Below are 18633 nucleotides of genomic sequence, written 5' to 3' on the forward strand. Positions count from 1 at the left end.
ACATAGGGATATCAGTGTAAAAGTACTAGATAGATTATCAACAACGAGATGTAACAATAACATTTTTTCAGGCAGTAATTTCAGGCAAGGAAATTTGTCCTATAATTGAAGGATTACTAGATATAATTATTGGTATTAGTTTTTCAAAAGAGAAAATTATCATCATGATTACTATATAATAAATAAGAATAGTAAGTAGAATAAGAAAGATGCATCTCCCCTTGAATTGTGAAAACAAGTATCAACCTAACACTTATTTGAAATTATCCAGTAACATTCAATTCATAGATTTCCTGAATTAAAATTCATATCTCACTCCACTTTTCCTTGACACCTTCTTCTCATGCATGATTTGTAAAAATCAGTGACGATATATAAAATAAGATTTGTCTCATAAGACCGAAAATGAGATCATCATAATGACATGAAATAGAAAATAAATTGGATGAAATTAGTAGAAAAGCAGTAAATGGCAAGCTCTATCATAATTATATTTTAAAGTAATTGATGGCACTTGATTGTATTTCTTGTATTTGTCAGAGCAAATCTTTAAAAATACCTCCTCTCATTATTAGTATGTATCTATGTGCAGCAAGTTTATTTTGTTTTGTGACTATAAGAAATAAGCTCCTTGAAAGTGGATGACTTAACTAATTATTCATGCAGATGACTTAAAGCCACCCCACAGATATCAGCAAAAGTTTGTTCAAGATTGCAAATAGAGAATATCTTTGAAAGTGTCCCACATGTGTTTAAAATATTCTAAAATGATATGATTGAAAAAAAGGATTAGTGATCTAGCTCTTCACATCTCTTCAGGCACTCAGAAGCAACAACAAAAACAACAACAACAACAACAACAAAATGAAATTTCTAGCTCTAGAAGGTTACAGCTGTCTTAGACGTGATAGGGAGGGAGTAAGGGGGTTTAGTGAGAAATGGTGTCCTTACTTTAAAATAGTAGGTTTTCCACAAACTCACTTACGGAATAAGTACATAGAGGAATCAAAGAGTAAGTTCTGTGTTTTTTTGTGTGTGGTTTTTTCATCAAACTTGTAAATCATTAGAATCAGATTGCTTTATAAGAAATCACTGGTTTATGTGAATGTATACCAAACTTCCCATGGAAAATAACTAAAGTAAAAATAAGTACATTTCTCCTATAATCAATAAAAGGAAAAAATACATAAACCTGAGGAGTAAATATTGTAATTCCTAGTTTCCTCATTAGGAAACTGAGATTCACGCATGAGTAAATAAATAATAGGCAATAATGTCTCCTAAGGGTCTTGCCTTTAATCTTGACAGTTTTCTCAGCAATGAAGTGCTGATTCCTTGAAAAAGAAGCACATCTTTTTTCTCTTCATTTCTCTCAGACACAGAGAAGTAGAGAAGCCATCAGAACATCAAGCTTTGTTGTTCTGAAGGGATTAGCTCTTGGAATCCCTTCAGAAAGGATTGGAAGTCATGTTAGGCTTTTTTTCAATTTAATGGATGGAGACATGCTCTGGTGACCTCAATTTATGTGGATTTCTTGTAAGGTGACTTAGGGAAAGAAAGAACAGGCAAGATGTTCCAAGGAGCATGGGCCAGCAATCTCATAGATATCAATAAAGGAACAAAATTCATGCAAGATTGTTACCTTAGGGAACCACCAATCAAACCCTGTATAGAACCACATTTTTAAAATAGTCTGTCATTGTATAGTGGCTGTGTTGAAATGGATAACTTGTCTTTTAGTCCAAAGTCACATAGAACAAGAATGGGCAAACATTTTCTGCAAAGAACTACATAATAAATATTTTCTTTCTAGATCAAGAGAAAAACCAGAGTATACATATATAATGTGTGTATGTGTGAATACACACGCACAGAGTATGTACCTACTCATAGATATACATACACACACACACACACATATATATGTAAACATATTTTATTGAAAATATATAATGTTTAAATATATATTTAACATATGCATAATAGTTAAAATGTAACTATTTAAAATTATATATAAATAAAAAAAACATAATTAGCCCAGGCACCATACAAAAACTTCCACAAGGTAGGCCTGGCCTGCAGGCAGTATTTTGCTGACTTTTGATACAGAACATGAAAAATTAAGCAGGGATCTTGTGGGGATTACTCATCAGCTAAAATGCTGAATTTGAACATGATGAGATTTTGAGTTGTTTTATTTGAGGTGGAATGACTTTGATTCATATTGACATCAGCATTTTTGACATCATATATGTGATGGGTATTTTGGGTAGACTCCTCCTAAAAATCCACGTTACACCAGAGGATTGTTCTAGTCCAGCCATGGTGATTCCCTCTTCCTTGACAGTGATCTAGTAAGGAATGGGAGTGTGTCAGAAATCTGGCCAGTAAGATATACAGGAAGTTCTCTTGGAGGCTTTTCAGGAAGATTTTCTTTCTCTGAGAAAGGGACCTAAAAAACATTTTTTTATTTGTTTGTTTTTTTTTGTTGTTCATTTTTCTAAATGTTGGCCTACGTGATTATCAGATGTGATGCCAGGAGCCACTGTAGCCACCTTTTAACAAATGAACGTGAAGCTTAAATGAAAGAGCAAATCAGAAAGAATGTACTTATTTAGCTGGCTCTGCCTGCTTTTGTACCCAGATCCCCACAGGCCCATAGATTCAGATCTTTTCTGAATCTTTCTCTACCTGTTCTGGTCTCCAAAGATACGTCAGGCCTTTTTGTTATGGCATTTTACATTTAGTTTTACGCTAACATTATTATAATCTTGAAGTATTCTAGTGTTCAGAGATATTTCAATCTTAAAAAAAGATAAAAAACACCTACGCTTTTTCAATGTTTGCTTCTATACATCCTATTAAGTACTTTTTTAGAAGAACCTCAGAGCGTGACCTATAAAAGCATCTTGGACGGTACTGTTCAGATTTTCTGTAGATCTAGTAGTCCATGCAGGTTGATTGACTTGCTTTGTATGATGTATGCTGGTCAGTCTGAGTGACTGCCTTGTTACCAGTCTGGCTATGACTGTAGAATAGTATGGTACAATCATGTGAGACCAAAGTAGACAATACAAAGCAAGGGGCAGAAAGAAACATCCGCTTTTGTCAGATGTTCCGTTGATGGTAAATGTCCTTAAATTGGAAGTCAGGGTCCTAATAGAGAGAAATATACTCCAGTGCAGGAAGGGTGCAGGTATGTCTTCTCCCTGCATGCCTAGAGAATGCCTCTGATGTGATTTTGGAGCTCTGTGGGCCTGAAATATGAATGTAAGATTCACAGCATCAAAAAAATAAATAAATAAATAAATAAATAAAAATAAGAAGGAAAAAAGAAAACAGCGAGAGCTGGAATTGCAAGTCTTTACCTGGCTTACAAAAAGGTCAAATATAAGTGGCGAGTCCCTAGGAAATAGCTGAAAAGTGGGGGAAATATGCCCTTAAGATATACAGGATAATGAGATTCCAACTCAGATGCTGGGGTGAAGCTGACTGTAACCCCAGTTTGTAGACTCTGTATATATTTCTTCTTATTTATGCTCTGTAGTTATTTTTCTTCAGACTGAATTAAGCACAACTTAAAATGAAGGAAAACCCCACCCCGTCTCCTTCTGCCAGGTAAGGGTATAGCACTTCCTGCCAAATATCTCCCAAGTAAATAAATTGCACTGAACCCAATTTCTTGGATCTGGACAAACATTTCCAAAATACAGCTATCAACCTGTCACTGAAGTGAGGGTGAGGAGCCCATCTTATCTGGCAAATATTAAAGAATGTTGGATGAATCAATTTTACTATTGCGGTATCTCATGGGAGTGGGGTAGGCTAATAAAACAAAAGCATGGGCTGATTAATTCTTTGTGTTTATTGGCATGGCATTCCTAAGATATTCCACCACATACTCCCTAGGTTTATATTATGTTGGAGATGTCTAATATGTTTTTATAATCCATTATTCAGGAAAAGAGGGGAAAAAAATCTCCATCTTTTATGTGCCAGCCCATGAAAGAAAGTGACCATTGAAAAAAATACAAGCAGCCTTTGTCCTAGGTACGTTTCACATGAAATTCTGGATGCTGGAATTTGGAATTGCTTTGGGATCCTGCCAGGCAACAGCCCATGGGGTGACAGCACAAAATAAAGGAGGAAATGTGCTATCTAAGTTTAATATATACATTTCTTTAAATTAGTCCTATCTAAAGTAATTCCGAATGCTTACCCATTAGGTCATCTCCAAATAATGTTTGAAAACATTATTCATATTTGAAGAATAAAGCATACAGGCATGATTTAGATTGCATTTTACAGAGTAGGGAATTAGTAGCTGGAAAACCAAATTGAATTGAAATATTCCTGGTATTATATTATCATAAAGGAATTTCACTATTAAATAATTCTCAATAAATTGAGCAACTGATTGACATTTTCAAATAACATGTTTGTTATTGTATAATACTTTGATTCCTTCATTTGTTCATTCATTCAGTCAAAAAGATTGAGTATATACTATGTGTGAAGCCCTGTGCTTTATGCTGAGAATATAGAGACAAGCAATCCTCAAACTCATGGAACTTATATTCAAATATATTTTATATCCGCTCATCCCAAAGTTAAGTTTTCTAACATGCATAGTAATAGCATATAAAGTATATCAGAAAAAAATAACATTGCTTGAAAGTGTAAATCAGAATAGATATATAACAGCTTTAAAATACTCATGTTAAAATTGTAGGCATATAGGTCTTTGAATAGACAATATCATATTATGTTTATTATCTTGTCCTAGGCTACAACTATTTTTTATCTGAATTCTGAAACACTAGCTATTTTTCTGAATGTGTTTTAAACAAATTTATTGAGATGTATTTTCACATATCATAAAGTTCACCCATTTTAGATGTATGTTTCAATGATTTTTATGAACATTACAAAGTGATCCAATTATCATCGTAAGTCAGTTTTAGAGCGTTTCTATCTTCCCACCCCCAGATCTCTTATACTTATTTAGTTCATTCTTTGTTTCCATCCTCAGGCCAAGGCAACCAATCATCTAGTTCTGTTATATAAGTTTGCTTTTTATGGTCATTTAGTATAAATGGAATCATAAAATATGTGATATTTTGTGTCTGGTTTCTCTCACTTGTCATAATGGTTTTGTGGGTCAGCCACAACATCTCATATATCAGCAGTTTATTCCTTTTTATTGCTGAATAGTTTTTCATCTTTATGACTACAACGAATTTTATGTATCCATTCATCTGTTGAGGAACATTTAGTTTGTTTCCAGCTTTTGGAAATTATGAATGATGCTTCTATGAACATTCACATGCAAATCTTTCTGAGGACAAATGTTGAGATATGGACTGAAGTTCATTTGTTTGCATATAGATATTCTTATGGGCTGAATTTTGTCCCCCCAAAATTTATATGTTGAAATCCTAATCCTCAGTACATCAGAATGTGATTTCATTTGGAGGTAGTGTGTTTAAAGAGGTAATTAGGGTTAAATGGGACCATTAGAGTAAGCCCTAATCCACAATGATTAGTATCCTTCTAAGAGAAAGAAATTAGGACACAGATACATACACAGATGCAGAGGTAAGACCATGTGAAGACACTGGAAGAAGATAGCCATCTGCAAGCCAAGGGCTGGGTATATGTGTGTATTGTTGTCCATATTTATGTGGGTTTATTTTGGATTCTCTATTCTGTTCTATTGATCTAGTCATTTATCTTTAAGCCAATACACTAGTTCTCCCTTATGCACAGTTTTGTGTGTTTTTTTTGTTGTTGTTGGTTTGTTTTTTTTCCAATGGTTTCAGTTACCCATGGTCAACCAGGGTCCAAAAAGGTTAAAAATTCCAGAAATAAATAATTCATAAGTTTTAAATGGTGGTTCTGAGTAGCGTGATGAAATCTCAGGCTGTCCATTCTATCTCATCTTGGTCATGAATCATCACTTTGTCCAGTGTATTCACGCTGCATATGTTCCTCCTGTTAGTCTCTTGTCACAGTATCACAGTGCTTGTGTTCAAGTAATCATTATTTTATTTAATAATGGCCTCAAAGCCATTCACATAACTTTTATCATAATATATTATCATAAATGTTCTCTTTTATTATTAGCTATTATTGTTAACCTCTTACTGTGCCCTAATTCACAAATTAAACTATCGTAGGTATGTTTGTACAGGAAAAATATATAGGGCTTCGATGCTATCCATGGTGTCATGTGTTCACTGGGGGTCTTGCAAAGTATCCTCTGCAGATGAAAGAGGACTATTGTACCAAATTATCTTGATTAATGTAGTTTCATATTGTCTTGAAATCAGATAGTGTTAATCTTCATTTTTGTTCTTCAAAGTCGTTTTGACTATTCTAGGTCCTTCCCATTTCCATATGAATTTTAGTCAGGCTGTCAAATTCTCTAAAATTTTCTTCTGGGATTTGATTGGGATTGTATTGTATCTGTAGACCATTTTAGGAAAAATTGACATCTTAACAATATTGAGTCTTCTGCTACATGAAAAACAAGTCTATCTCCCAATTTATTTAGATCTTCTTAAGCTAAGCTAAACAACATTTTGCAGAATTTTAGTATACGGGTCTTTCACATTTTTGTTTCATTTGTCCCTAAGTAGTTTATATTTTTATTATATTTTAATGGTATTTTAAAATTTCATTTTGATTGTCACTAACATATAGAAACACATTTATATATAGAGATCCTATGCAATTTTATAAATATTGAACTTATATGCTGCAATATTACTAAATTCACTTAGTTACAGTAGCTTTTTTATAGGTTTATTTTTATTTTTTAAACAGAAAATCTTGTCATCTGAAAATAAGGCAGTTTTAACGTTTCCTTTCCATCTGGATTATTTTTGTTTCCTTTTTTTATCTTTGTGTACTGGGTAGCATCTCCATTATAATCTTTTATAAATGTGGCAAGAGACCCAACCTAATCATTAAGCATGATGGTTGCTGTAGGGTTTGTGGGTATGTCTTTCATAGCTTGGAGGAAGTTCCTTTCTATTCCTAGTTTGCTAAGGAATGGATGCTGTATTTTGTCAAAAATCTTTTCTACATTTATTAGGAAAATCATATGGTTTTATCATTTAAATTTGTTAATACTATAGATTACATAGGTTGATTTTTGTATGTCAAGCCAACTTCGCATTTTTGAAGTAAAGTCCACTGGGCCATGATATAAGCTAACATATCATTGGATTCAACTTGCTAGTTTTGTGTTTTTTAGAATATTTGCCTCTTAGTGAGAGATATTCATCTATAGTTTTATTTTCTTGAGATGTCTGAGTCTGGTGTGAGGTAGAATGCCAGCTTAATAGAATGAGTTAAGAAGTATTCCATCCTTTTCAAAATTCTGCAAGTGTTAGTATTGAATTATTTTTATTTCTTCCTTAAACATTCGGTATAATTAATCAGTAAAGCTATTTGGGTATGGATTTTCTTTGTGAGGAAATTTTAAATACAAATTTAATTTTTTAAATAGACATAACCCATTTAGTTTAGCTATTTCATCTTGAATGAGATTCAGTAGTTTATGCCTTTCAATGAATTTGTCCTTTTTATCTCACTTTTAAACTGTATTGGCATAAAATTGTTGATAATTGATTATCCTTTTGCTATCTCCAGAATCTGTGTAAATTTTACTTTTCACTTTTCTCATTTCTGACAACTGTATTATGTGTCCTCTTTTATTATGTCCTGATCTTTTTAAGTAAATCTTTGAATTTATTGATCCCAAAGACCCAGCTTTGGTATCATTAATTATCTCTATCGTATTTTTTTTTAATTCATTGATTTCTTGCCTCTTCTATATTACTTTTCTTTCCTTGCTTACATTATATTAAAGTTTCCTTCTTTCTCTAGTTTCTTAAGGTGGGTGTTGAGGTCATTGATTTGAGCCATTTTTTTTCTAATATGTGTTCACATTAATATATTATATAATACTTTCAGTAAAATTATGACACTTCATATATATTACACAAACTTCACAACAGTATATTTCTATTTCTCTCCTGCCAAACTTTAGGGTGTTTTTGTCATACATCTTACTTTTACATATTTCATAAAACCTACACAGTACTGATATTGCTTTTTAAACATTCAATTATCCTTTAAAGATATTTAAATAACAATAAAAATCTATATATTTATCTAGTAGTATCATTTCAGTTGTTCTTCCTTCCTTTGTGTAGACACAATTTGCATCTGTTATTATTTTCTTTCTGCCTCAAGGACTCTTTTAACATTCTTATAGTGCAGGTACACTACTGATTAAATATTTCAACTTTTACAGGTCTGGAGACTTCCTTGTTTTGCTGTTATTGTTGAAAGATGTTTCTGCTAGGATGAGAACTCTGAATTAACAAGACTTTCGTTCAATACTTTAAAGTTATTGCTCCATGATTGTCGTGAATTTATTTTTTTCCAATGAGACATCTGCTGTCTGTTATTCTGTACCTACCATGTATTCTTGTTCTTTGTGTTTATTTGTTTTTCCTCAGTCTAACTGTTTTAAATGTTTTCTTTTTATCACTGATTTTGAGAAAACTAATTATACATTCCTTGGTATAATTTCATTTTACTGGCTTTGATGCCTTATTGACATTTATAGATTTGTGAATTTATAGTTTTTATCAAGTTTAAAAATATTTTGTCCATTATTTCTTCAAATATCTTTCCCCTACTTGTTCTTGTCTTTTCAGGGATTCCGAATAGATAGATAGATAGATAGATAGATAGATAGATAGATAGATAGATAGATAGATATTTACATTTATATTTATTACACTGCTTGAAATTGTCCCATGTTTACTGATATTCTGTTCAATTTTAAAAACTACTATTCCCTTTATATATTTCATATTGGGCATTTGCTAAGTTTTCACCTTCACTAATGTTTTCTTCTACAAGTTCTAATTTGCTTTTTTCAGATCTAATGTAATTTTCATTGTAGGCTTAGTTTTAATCTCTAAAAATTTGCCATGGTTTCTACTTAAATTTTAGTATGCATGAAATACAGTTAAAATAATTATTTAAATGACTTTGTTTGCTAATTCTAACATCAATGCCAATTCAGGTAAGTTTTAATAGATCTGTTTTTCTCCTCTCCATGGGCTGTGTTTTCTGATTCTTTGTATGACTAAGAACCTTTGAGTAAACTCTAGATAATGTGCATTTTGTCTTCTGTTTTCTGAACATGTTTGTAGTCTGATAAATCAATTCAGTTTTGTTCTGGGATGAAATTAAGTTATTTTGAAGCAGATTGATCTTTTTAAGTTTTGCTTTTTAAATGTTTTAAAGCAGAACTGGAATAGTATTCAGAATAGGAATAAATACTCCCTATTGCTGAGGAAATTCCATTGTAAGCTCTCCACCAAATAACCCCTTATTCATGAGTTTTCCCAGTCTATCTAGCAGGAACAGTCACTACTCTTACTCTTTTGTGAACAATTAGCACTATTAGCTCTAATCTCTTCATGTGGTTCTTTCCTTGGCCTTAGAGAATTTTCTCACATACATGCACTAACCCATATTCAGATAAGTAACTGAGGCAGAACGCCTGCTAACTTTCCAAGTTCTCTCTATGGCCAGCAATCTCCTCTCCAATATTCAGTCTTATGAACTATTTACTTTGGGGACCCCGTACTCCCATTTCCTGAACTCAGGGAGTCCACCAAACTTGCCTGTATTATCTCTCTATACCTTGTGGCATGAAACTCCTCTCAAGACAAGAAGCTGAGCAATTATAGGGCTCACTTCATTTTTTCCTGTCTCTCAATAGCGATTGTATTTTACTATATCACTTCCAGTGTCTTCAAAACCATTGTTTTGTACATTTATCTGTGTTTTGATTGCTTCATGCAGGAGCATAAATCTGGTTCTTGTTACTCCATCTTGTTTGAGAGTGGAAGTCCCATTTCTCTTAATATGACACCATCACACAAAGAATACTGTTTCAATGTCACAGCATGGTGGTAATATCAGTACCTGTAATATTTAAAGCACTTTATTCCAGTTCTCAATAAGTTAATCAAGGTGAACCTCTAAGTATAGTTATACTCCAAGGTAAGTAACATTTCTGTCCCACACTATTGAGGAGCAAATTTTACAATGTCTTGATGTTAAAATGAATTCATCTATCTCGTACTATTTTCCTTAAGGATATATATATGGAGATAGATAGATAGATAGATAGATAGATAGATAGATAGATAGATAGATAGATAGATAGATAGATAGATAGATATGAAAGAAACAAAAAGGGAAAAGGGTATGTATATTTGAGAATTTCTCCTAAATGCCATTTTTCTAGATGGGATTTTATTGCTTGTAAATTCATAGGGTATAGAACCCTCAGGAATTTTACATTTCTACTATAAAATAGAATACAATTTCTATTTTAAACCACTTAAAAATTAACAAAGTCAAAAGGTGTACAAAGACAGATAATTGTATCTGTATAATTTAATCACAATTAAAAATATATTACATAGTAGAAAGTATATTAATTTTTTTAAGCTTCCAATAATGAATTCAAGATGTCCTAACCACATGTTGCTGAATTCTTGCAAATTCAACAGTGTCTTAGGACAACAGACCTGCACTTTCACAGTATGTTTTCCTTTAAGAGTCCTCAGGATACTGACAGTTACTCCATCCTTCCTGAGCCTCACCAAGGAATGATTCACTATGGGTGGGAGTGTGGATATCACTCTTCATAAGCCCACCAATGTAGTCTTGGCAGTTACTTGAATCTATTGGTGAAATGGGACATAACACAAGGAATCCATCACCATATATATATATATATATATATATATATATATATATATATATATATATATATATATATATATATATATATTTGTTGAAGTATATAGAATATATTTTGGGATATTTTCTTTTCTATATAGATGTTTGTTTCTATTTAAAGTTTTTCAGAAAATTTCAGTAATAAAACGTACTTATAGGAATTTAGATGTATCCTCTAAAACCACCAAACCAAAATCATCTGTATTTTAACACTTTTAATCATATCTTACATTTTTCCAAGCCAATATATCATACCTAAGGGGAAGAATAACTTTCCTGATAATGCAAAAAGGAAGAATCCCAAAAAATTTCCATTAACCAGCCCTCACTGTTTGGCTTTATCTTGAAATAATGTCAATGACTAATCCTGTTTCATCTTGTGATGATCAACAACTCCTAAATCTGTAACAAGAACAACATTTTTATACTATGCTCACATTTCATGTTAGTGAAAAAAATGAGCCAATGTAAAATTTCAGCTTGTTCCCTTAGATATTTTTTTATGAATTTCGGTAAAACTTGGTATAAAGTAATTATAGAGTGTGCTATTCATGACTTTTAAAATCTTGAACAGAAAAAGTGAAGAATTAACAATTGAGTATCTGTTTTAATGTTAAGTGGCTGATCAATAGCCTTCATGATTTTCCTCTGAATTGTAGAAACAGACAAAAAGACACAAGAATCAACAGGCACATGGAGGTGTGTGAACATCACACTTAGTGCTAATAAACGGTGAATCAGAAGAGGTAGCTTAGATGCATGGTCATAAATGAATTCCTAATATGATAACCAATAATTGGATTTACAGCCCAAACTGCTGGTTTCCCATCCAGAAGGAAGTCCTCGTCCTATGGTAAGGCTCCTGTGAAAATAGAAAGTAAGAGGTTTCAGAAGGAGCTAAACTAAGCTTATTGAATTAGCTTTGTTATATTTCAACACATTGTGAAGTAGATACTGTCATCTCCATTAAACCAATGTATTTAACCTCATTGGTTAAAAAATTGTGAGATCTGTTATTTTAATCCTGAATTTGTACTTTTCATCAGCACACAGAGACGGTAAGTGGATACTAACAATAGTTGAGTTTCCCCTGTAAGGGAAGGCATTTAAGAGATAGAGTCCATATTATGAAAAATGAAATTTCATAGCCAGAAAGATCTCAATGATATCAAATAGAAATATCTCCCCTAACAAATGAAGAAAATGTAGCTCAGAAAGGTTAAGTGATATGCCCAACATTTCTCAAACTTTTAGTGGCAGAGTGGCATCCAAACAATTTCCTCTTCACTTACATACTTTCTTGGACTGGGACTTCACAGGCATTTCTCAATCTCCACCCTCATAAGTGGGACATGATGGCGAGAGTGGGCTGGAGTTGAATATTGCCTTTCCGCAGGTCAGTTAGCCTCTGGTTAACTAGTTTTCTTTGAGGGCAGGCTTTGTTAAGAAGAATTGGGTGCTCTGGAGAATTCCAAAATTGTTCCTTTTTCCCCCTCTTCCTGCCAGATGCAGGAGAGAATTTTTCTCCAATATTTACTGTTGGAACCTGGTTCAGCTCCAGTAGGTATATCTGGCAATATTATGGGGGTTTCCCTATAACTGGGATCCTCTGGAATTTTTAACTTTCCAAGTGGTCCATACTAAGCCTCCAACAATTTGTCAATTACAGTTCAGGATTATCTTCCCCAGGTAGTTTCTGATCATGAGTCTCTGCTCTGGGAATCCATGACTCCTTCTATTCCCCTGTCTGTTCCTCCAGTCTTGGAGGAAGTGGTTTGCCTTGTGTCTGCCTTCTCTTATGGATCCAAAAAGCATTGTTAATTTTTCAGTGTGTCCAACTTTTTCCTTGTTGTTGGGGTGGAGTGGTGAGTTCCATGCTGCTTACATATACAACCAGAAACTGGATGTCTCAATTTTTTTTCCGTATTTTATATTTTCAGTAATGCCAGATGTTTATAAACATCACTAAAACAGAAAATCCCAGTATAAATCTGTTCAATTTTTCATAACACCAGGGGAATTATATTAAATTCAGCTTCCATTTTTACCAAATCTTGCATACATTTGACACATTGTATTTGGGTAGTTCTGTGCTCATCTTATGTTTAGCAACATCCTTTATTTATTTAAATATTGATATGATTCTCTGGTTGAAGTAGTGGCTTTCATTGTGTTCTTCACAGATGTGTAAGTAAATTTTACTGGGAATGCAATCAATATAGAAACCCATATTCTAAGTGTTTTCCTATGTCATCATCATTTTTTAAATAGGATTCAAAAAAGTTTTTTTGATTTAATGATATAAAGATTTTCAAATTTTTTTCAACACAAAATAACTTGTAATATATCATGGAGAAATTGTCTTTCATTACTTAGGAAGAAAAATTTCCTTCATAATCAGGAAAATGCCTTTTTTCTCCATTCCATTCCCATTTCACACAGAAGTCCACCTTCCCCCAGAAACAGTCTGGGTGGAAAAGTTGTGGTCTCCTGTTCTGTGGGGATCAAATTACACCTCAGGGACTCTCCTTCAGCTCTCCCATCAATGTTTTAATGATGGTTTAAATTAAGCTCATTAAAAAACACATCATTCACTATTTCATTCATGGTCTTCTGAATATTAAAGAAATGGTCAAGAAAATTATTGCCACTCATTATAGAGATATTGTATTTAAACAATTTCAAAACATTTTCCATCCACGTTAGAAATTCCTTAGAAATGCCTGTAATAGTATGATGTTCCTTTAGTCAGGAGAAACAAATTCTTCTGTTTTGTGGGGGAAATGATGAGGCTTTATGTTAATACCAATGGAAAAAGAAATTAAAAGGTCTTATTAATGCCTTGTCACTATTACAATAAATTTATGTTTCAATTAAATTTAAATGAAATATACCCTTCATTTTATTCAAACTGAAGTAAGACACTATTCTTAAAACTTAAAAATTACAATTTAATGCATAAAATGTACCAAACTCAAACTAGAATAAAATTAACTACTACTACTATTACCTGTCTTTCATTGCAGATATTCATAAAAATTATTCACAATGCATTTTATATTTTCTATGTGAAAATTAAATATAATTATTGTGATGAATAAGAAGGGGCCTATGCTGAATTGTACCTTCATTAATCAGCACAGACAAACTACTATTTATAATATTTATGTAAATCTTTAGTGTCCTTACATTTTTTAATCTGTTTATTCATAAAGAAAAACTCTGTATCTTCCTCTATGATATTATAGTAAAATTCTCTCAATCTCTAATATAACTTTCCTTACGTAGTTTGCTTTTCGTATGTACGGTGTTTAGTGTTTTTGATTCCATTGTCATGGTGAGTGGTGATGACTGCCATGTAATTGTCTTCTTTGTCCAGTTTAATGATTTTTGTCGTGAATTCTATTTCCCAATTTTTTATATTCTGCCATTCCATATGTCTTTTTTCATTTACCTTTGTTAACGTAATCTATTCCACTCCTTACTTAAACATTTGGTGGGGCGGGGTGGGGGGGAAGCTTCAGTTGCACAAAATTAGTTTTATTATCCTTGGTTCATGGCACATTGACATTACCTATTTTTTAAAAAATAAATAAATAAAGCAATAACAACCTCCAAAACAAAACAAAACAAAAAGAATGTTTTGGTGCACAGTTTGTAGTGATAAAGGCCAAAATGGATAGCAATTTCAAATACCTGTCTTAAACATATTCATCAATTTAAAATGAACATAATTTGGCAATAACACATGTGTGCATGAATCCTTTTTTCTATACAATTCTATGTTTAAGCATTCTAAGTAATAGCACAGCAAAAGTAAAGAGAAAAGTCACAGACAAAAGAGACAAATCTAGGGAAATATTTTTAAAATTACTATTGTTGTTATTGTTACTGTTGTCATTATCAGTTTAATTCTATTATGATAAGTACTAGGTCAATTAAAATACATTTATACTATATAGAACAAAAATAAAATTGTCTACTATAATCAGATCTGTTGGAAAACTCAATCTAAAAAGTCTATATTTTCCCAAATATATACACTTTGAAGTGATTTTTGGGTATCAAAAAATTATAAAAGGATAATTAACTTTTTGTCACTTTAAAATAATAACTATAGGAGCAACTCATAGAGAATATGGAGGGGGAAAATGCCAGGAATGAGTATCTCACCTGGGAGATTATTTTACAGGTGATTTAAATGAGCTATTTGCTAAAATCTTAGCAGACAGGTGTCATGTCTAATGGATTCAAAATAATGTTCAATTATGCTTAAAAAGACATATAAAAGTGTTTATCTTTCCTATCCAAAATGCAGAATTATCAAACTGATGAGGAGAGCTCTAACTTCAAAAACGTCTTATATTAGGAACTACAATTTATTTTAAAAACTAGTAGAGAGAAAACCATGAATCAACCTGAAATAAGGAATCACTTTTCTGCATTTTTGATGCCATCCATCTAGAATTAGGTAGCCTACCACTTTGGGAAGACAAGGGTTTGGCCTCTGGGCAAATAACTTTTAGTGTTATTATTTTAATACCATATATTGAGTGCTTTCTGTGCTAAGACTTTTAAATATTTATTTAATCCCCACAGTAACTGTACAATGAAGGTCATATATTTAATTACTGTTATGCGCTATTTATATTATATTCATATAATACATAATCATCTCTGACAAAACTGAGTAACTTTAAAAAAACATAAATTCACACAACTAGAAAGATGGAGAGCTAGAATTAATCTGATTAAATTGGAAGATTAGATTCTGCTCTTATATGTTATATGATTAATCTATAATGGGGCATACATATAAAAGATTAAATATGAAACAAGGTATATATGTAAAATATTTTCTTCACTTAAAACTGTCTGTGGTAAAGTAATTATGCATTTTATTAAATCATGCACATGTCTTTTTATATTCTGTGTGACAGAATAGGAAGTTCACTTCGCATACTCCTGTATCACGGTTATCTAAAGGAAAATGAATTACGTTTGATTTGTTAGTTGAATCGACTGCAGGAAGTCTGCTGTCTTCCTATAACCTATTTATATTTGAAATAATGACTGATGAACTATGGTTTTTTAAACTGAAATATTTGGCAAATATTTTCTCAAAAACAAAGTGAGCCTGTCACTTAAATAAAAACAACAGACAGTATTTGATAAAATTCAAGTGAAAATTAGAAGTTTGAGAAATTTGTATCTTGTCGCTGTGAGCTTGGCACCTTCCCAATACTTAATGACTTTTCAAGTGAGATCAGTGGTGATATTAAAGATTATTGTTTTTGATATGTAAAGTGAAATGTGTCAACATGTGGAAAGTTTGCCTAACTCAGTGAAGTGATAGTCCTCAAATGACCAATACATGATGTTAGAAAGTTGTGCATCCATTCAAAGGATCCATTCAAAGTGTAAGGTGGACCAATGGATTTTAAGTTAACAGAATATACATGTCCACTGATGTGGTTTTACATTCCACATTGCAAGTAACCTTCATGCAACTGCCATTTATCTAGCTTTTGTAATAGCAAGAGAACATTCACAATTATCAGAAAATACAATTAAAATATTGCTTCCTTTCCTAACTACATATCTGTGTGAGGCTAGATTTTCTTCATATACAGAAATAAAAGCAACATGATGACAAATAGTACAAAAGTACATCGGAGATTTCAGTCCTCTTCCATTAAGCACATTAGAGTTGCAAATATGTAATACAATGCCAGTCTTCTCATTTTTTTAATAATAGTTATTTTCATGAAAATATATACTTAATTAACATATATTAGGTTCATTATAATTACTATTTTTAAGTAAATGAATGAATAGAATTTTTAATTAAGGTTTATTGGTGTGACAATTGTTAGTAAAGTTACATAGATTTCAGGTGTACAATTTTGTAATTCATTATCTATATAAACTTATGGACCTTGGGTTCAAAGAGCATTTTATGAATTTGACTCCAAAGGCAAGGGAGGTGAAAGCTAAAATAAATAAATGGGACTATATCCAACTGAAAATCTTCTGCACAGCAAAAGAATAGACATTTTTAAACTTCTCATTTTTAATTTCTAAGGTGGCAAATATTGATAAATAGAATTCATATAAACAAAAACACTATGGAGTCCTCAGTAATTTTAAAGAATATAAATGTTTTGGGGAGAGTATTTTGTATGACAATAACTAATTCCAGTAAAATTATTATGCTCAAATTCAAACAATTAAGTGGTAAGTAAATGTACACTATTGTAATATTAGGAAGCACCTAAGATCTGCCTTTTGTGGATGAAGAAACTGAGGTGAGTTAGGGTAAACCTTTCAAGGGTATACATACGCCTACTGACTGATGAATCTTGTTTAGTGTGTTACAGTTGGAGCTCTGTCTCCTTCACCATGTTGTAAATGGGAGTACTTGGCTGGTCTGGGAGACATAATCAGAAAAAAAGAACAGACAAAGGAGGTATTAGGAATAATCAAGAATTTAGCCCATTTCAGTTGTTTTTCAGAATCCTTACAAATGAATTGTTCAGCTCTTGTTTTTATCCAGACTGAACAGGGATTTATCAGACCAGCTGGCAGGCCACCTCATCAAGTAAAATTCCCATTAAGTTCATCAGAGCAGCTGAGAAGTTATCTTTTGCAGCTGCAAAGTGAGACTTCGAAATACTGAAATCTGATGACTAGCATTTTGAACTTAGTACAGTATTATGAAATATATCTGTGGCAAAATCACCCCAAAGAATACTCAAAATTCTTTTCATTTTTGAAACAAATTTGTCAAATTTTAAGCAGTCTGTGAACATGACTTTCACTTGAAGAGTTCTGGAATTTCTTAAATAATTTTGGATTGTTTTCACACTCAGAGAGCACATAGATATAATCACGGGTTATTTAGGTCTTTTATTACTGGAATTATAATGAAAAATAAGCAATAGGAAAAAATAGCAAGGCAAATAGGTGAATTACAACTTGACCAAAGATAATTTCTAAAAATACATACAGAATTATTCATTAATTTCAAACACCCCCTTTCTAAGTGCTTGTTAGACTATTTTAACTGAATTGTGTTTGAGATTGCAAAAATGAAAAAATGCAACAGCTTTTAAAACCTACGGTTTGGTATATAAGTACTTTGCACATCTATAAATGTTAAATACATCACAATTCAAATTTAAAGTGTGTATACTGTTTGACCAAGCAAATACATCTTGGGTATTTATATTAACAGATTATTGAACTAGTGCATTAAAGAATGGTTAAACTCATTTTAGCATTGTTTATATTATCAAAATTATGGAAATTTAATAAATGTCTATCAACACAAGATTGTTGAAATAAAGTAAGATATTATGAAGACATAACCATGCTGAATAAAGAAATAGTTAAAAAGATACATTGAGTGACTCCATTGATATAAATTATATATATATATATATATATATATATATATATATATATATATATGTCTTCATTTCTCTTTATGTACTCAGAAAAAGATGTCAGGATTTTTTTAACCAAAATACCAAGAGTGCTCAACTGTGAGTATGAAAAAGTTAGGTAATTTTTTCTATCATTTTGTACTTTTTTAATATTATTGAATATTGTTTATGACTGTGTATTATTTTATAGTAATATAATGAAGATATTTTTATTTTTACATATTTAATAACTCTAGTAAGTGTGAAGAAGTTGAAAAAATAACTTGATATTGGCATGTGGACAAAAAGGCAATTTCATCTGTTTTCTCATTCTAACATTCACATAAATACTTGCAATCGT

Source organism: Rhinolophus sinicus, chromosome 17, assembly GCF_057876585.1.
Source record: "Rhinolophus sinicus isolate RSI-liver-muscle chromosome 17, RSI-T2T, whole genome shotgun sequence".
NCBI lineage: Eukaryota > Metazoa > Chordata > Mammalia > Chiroptera > Rhinolophidae > Rhinolophus > Rhinolophus sinicus.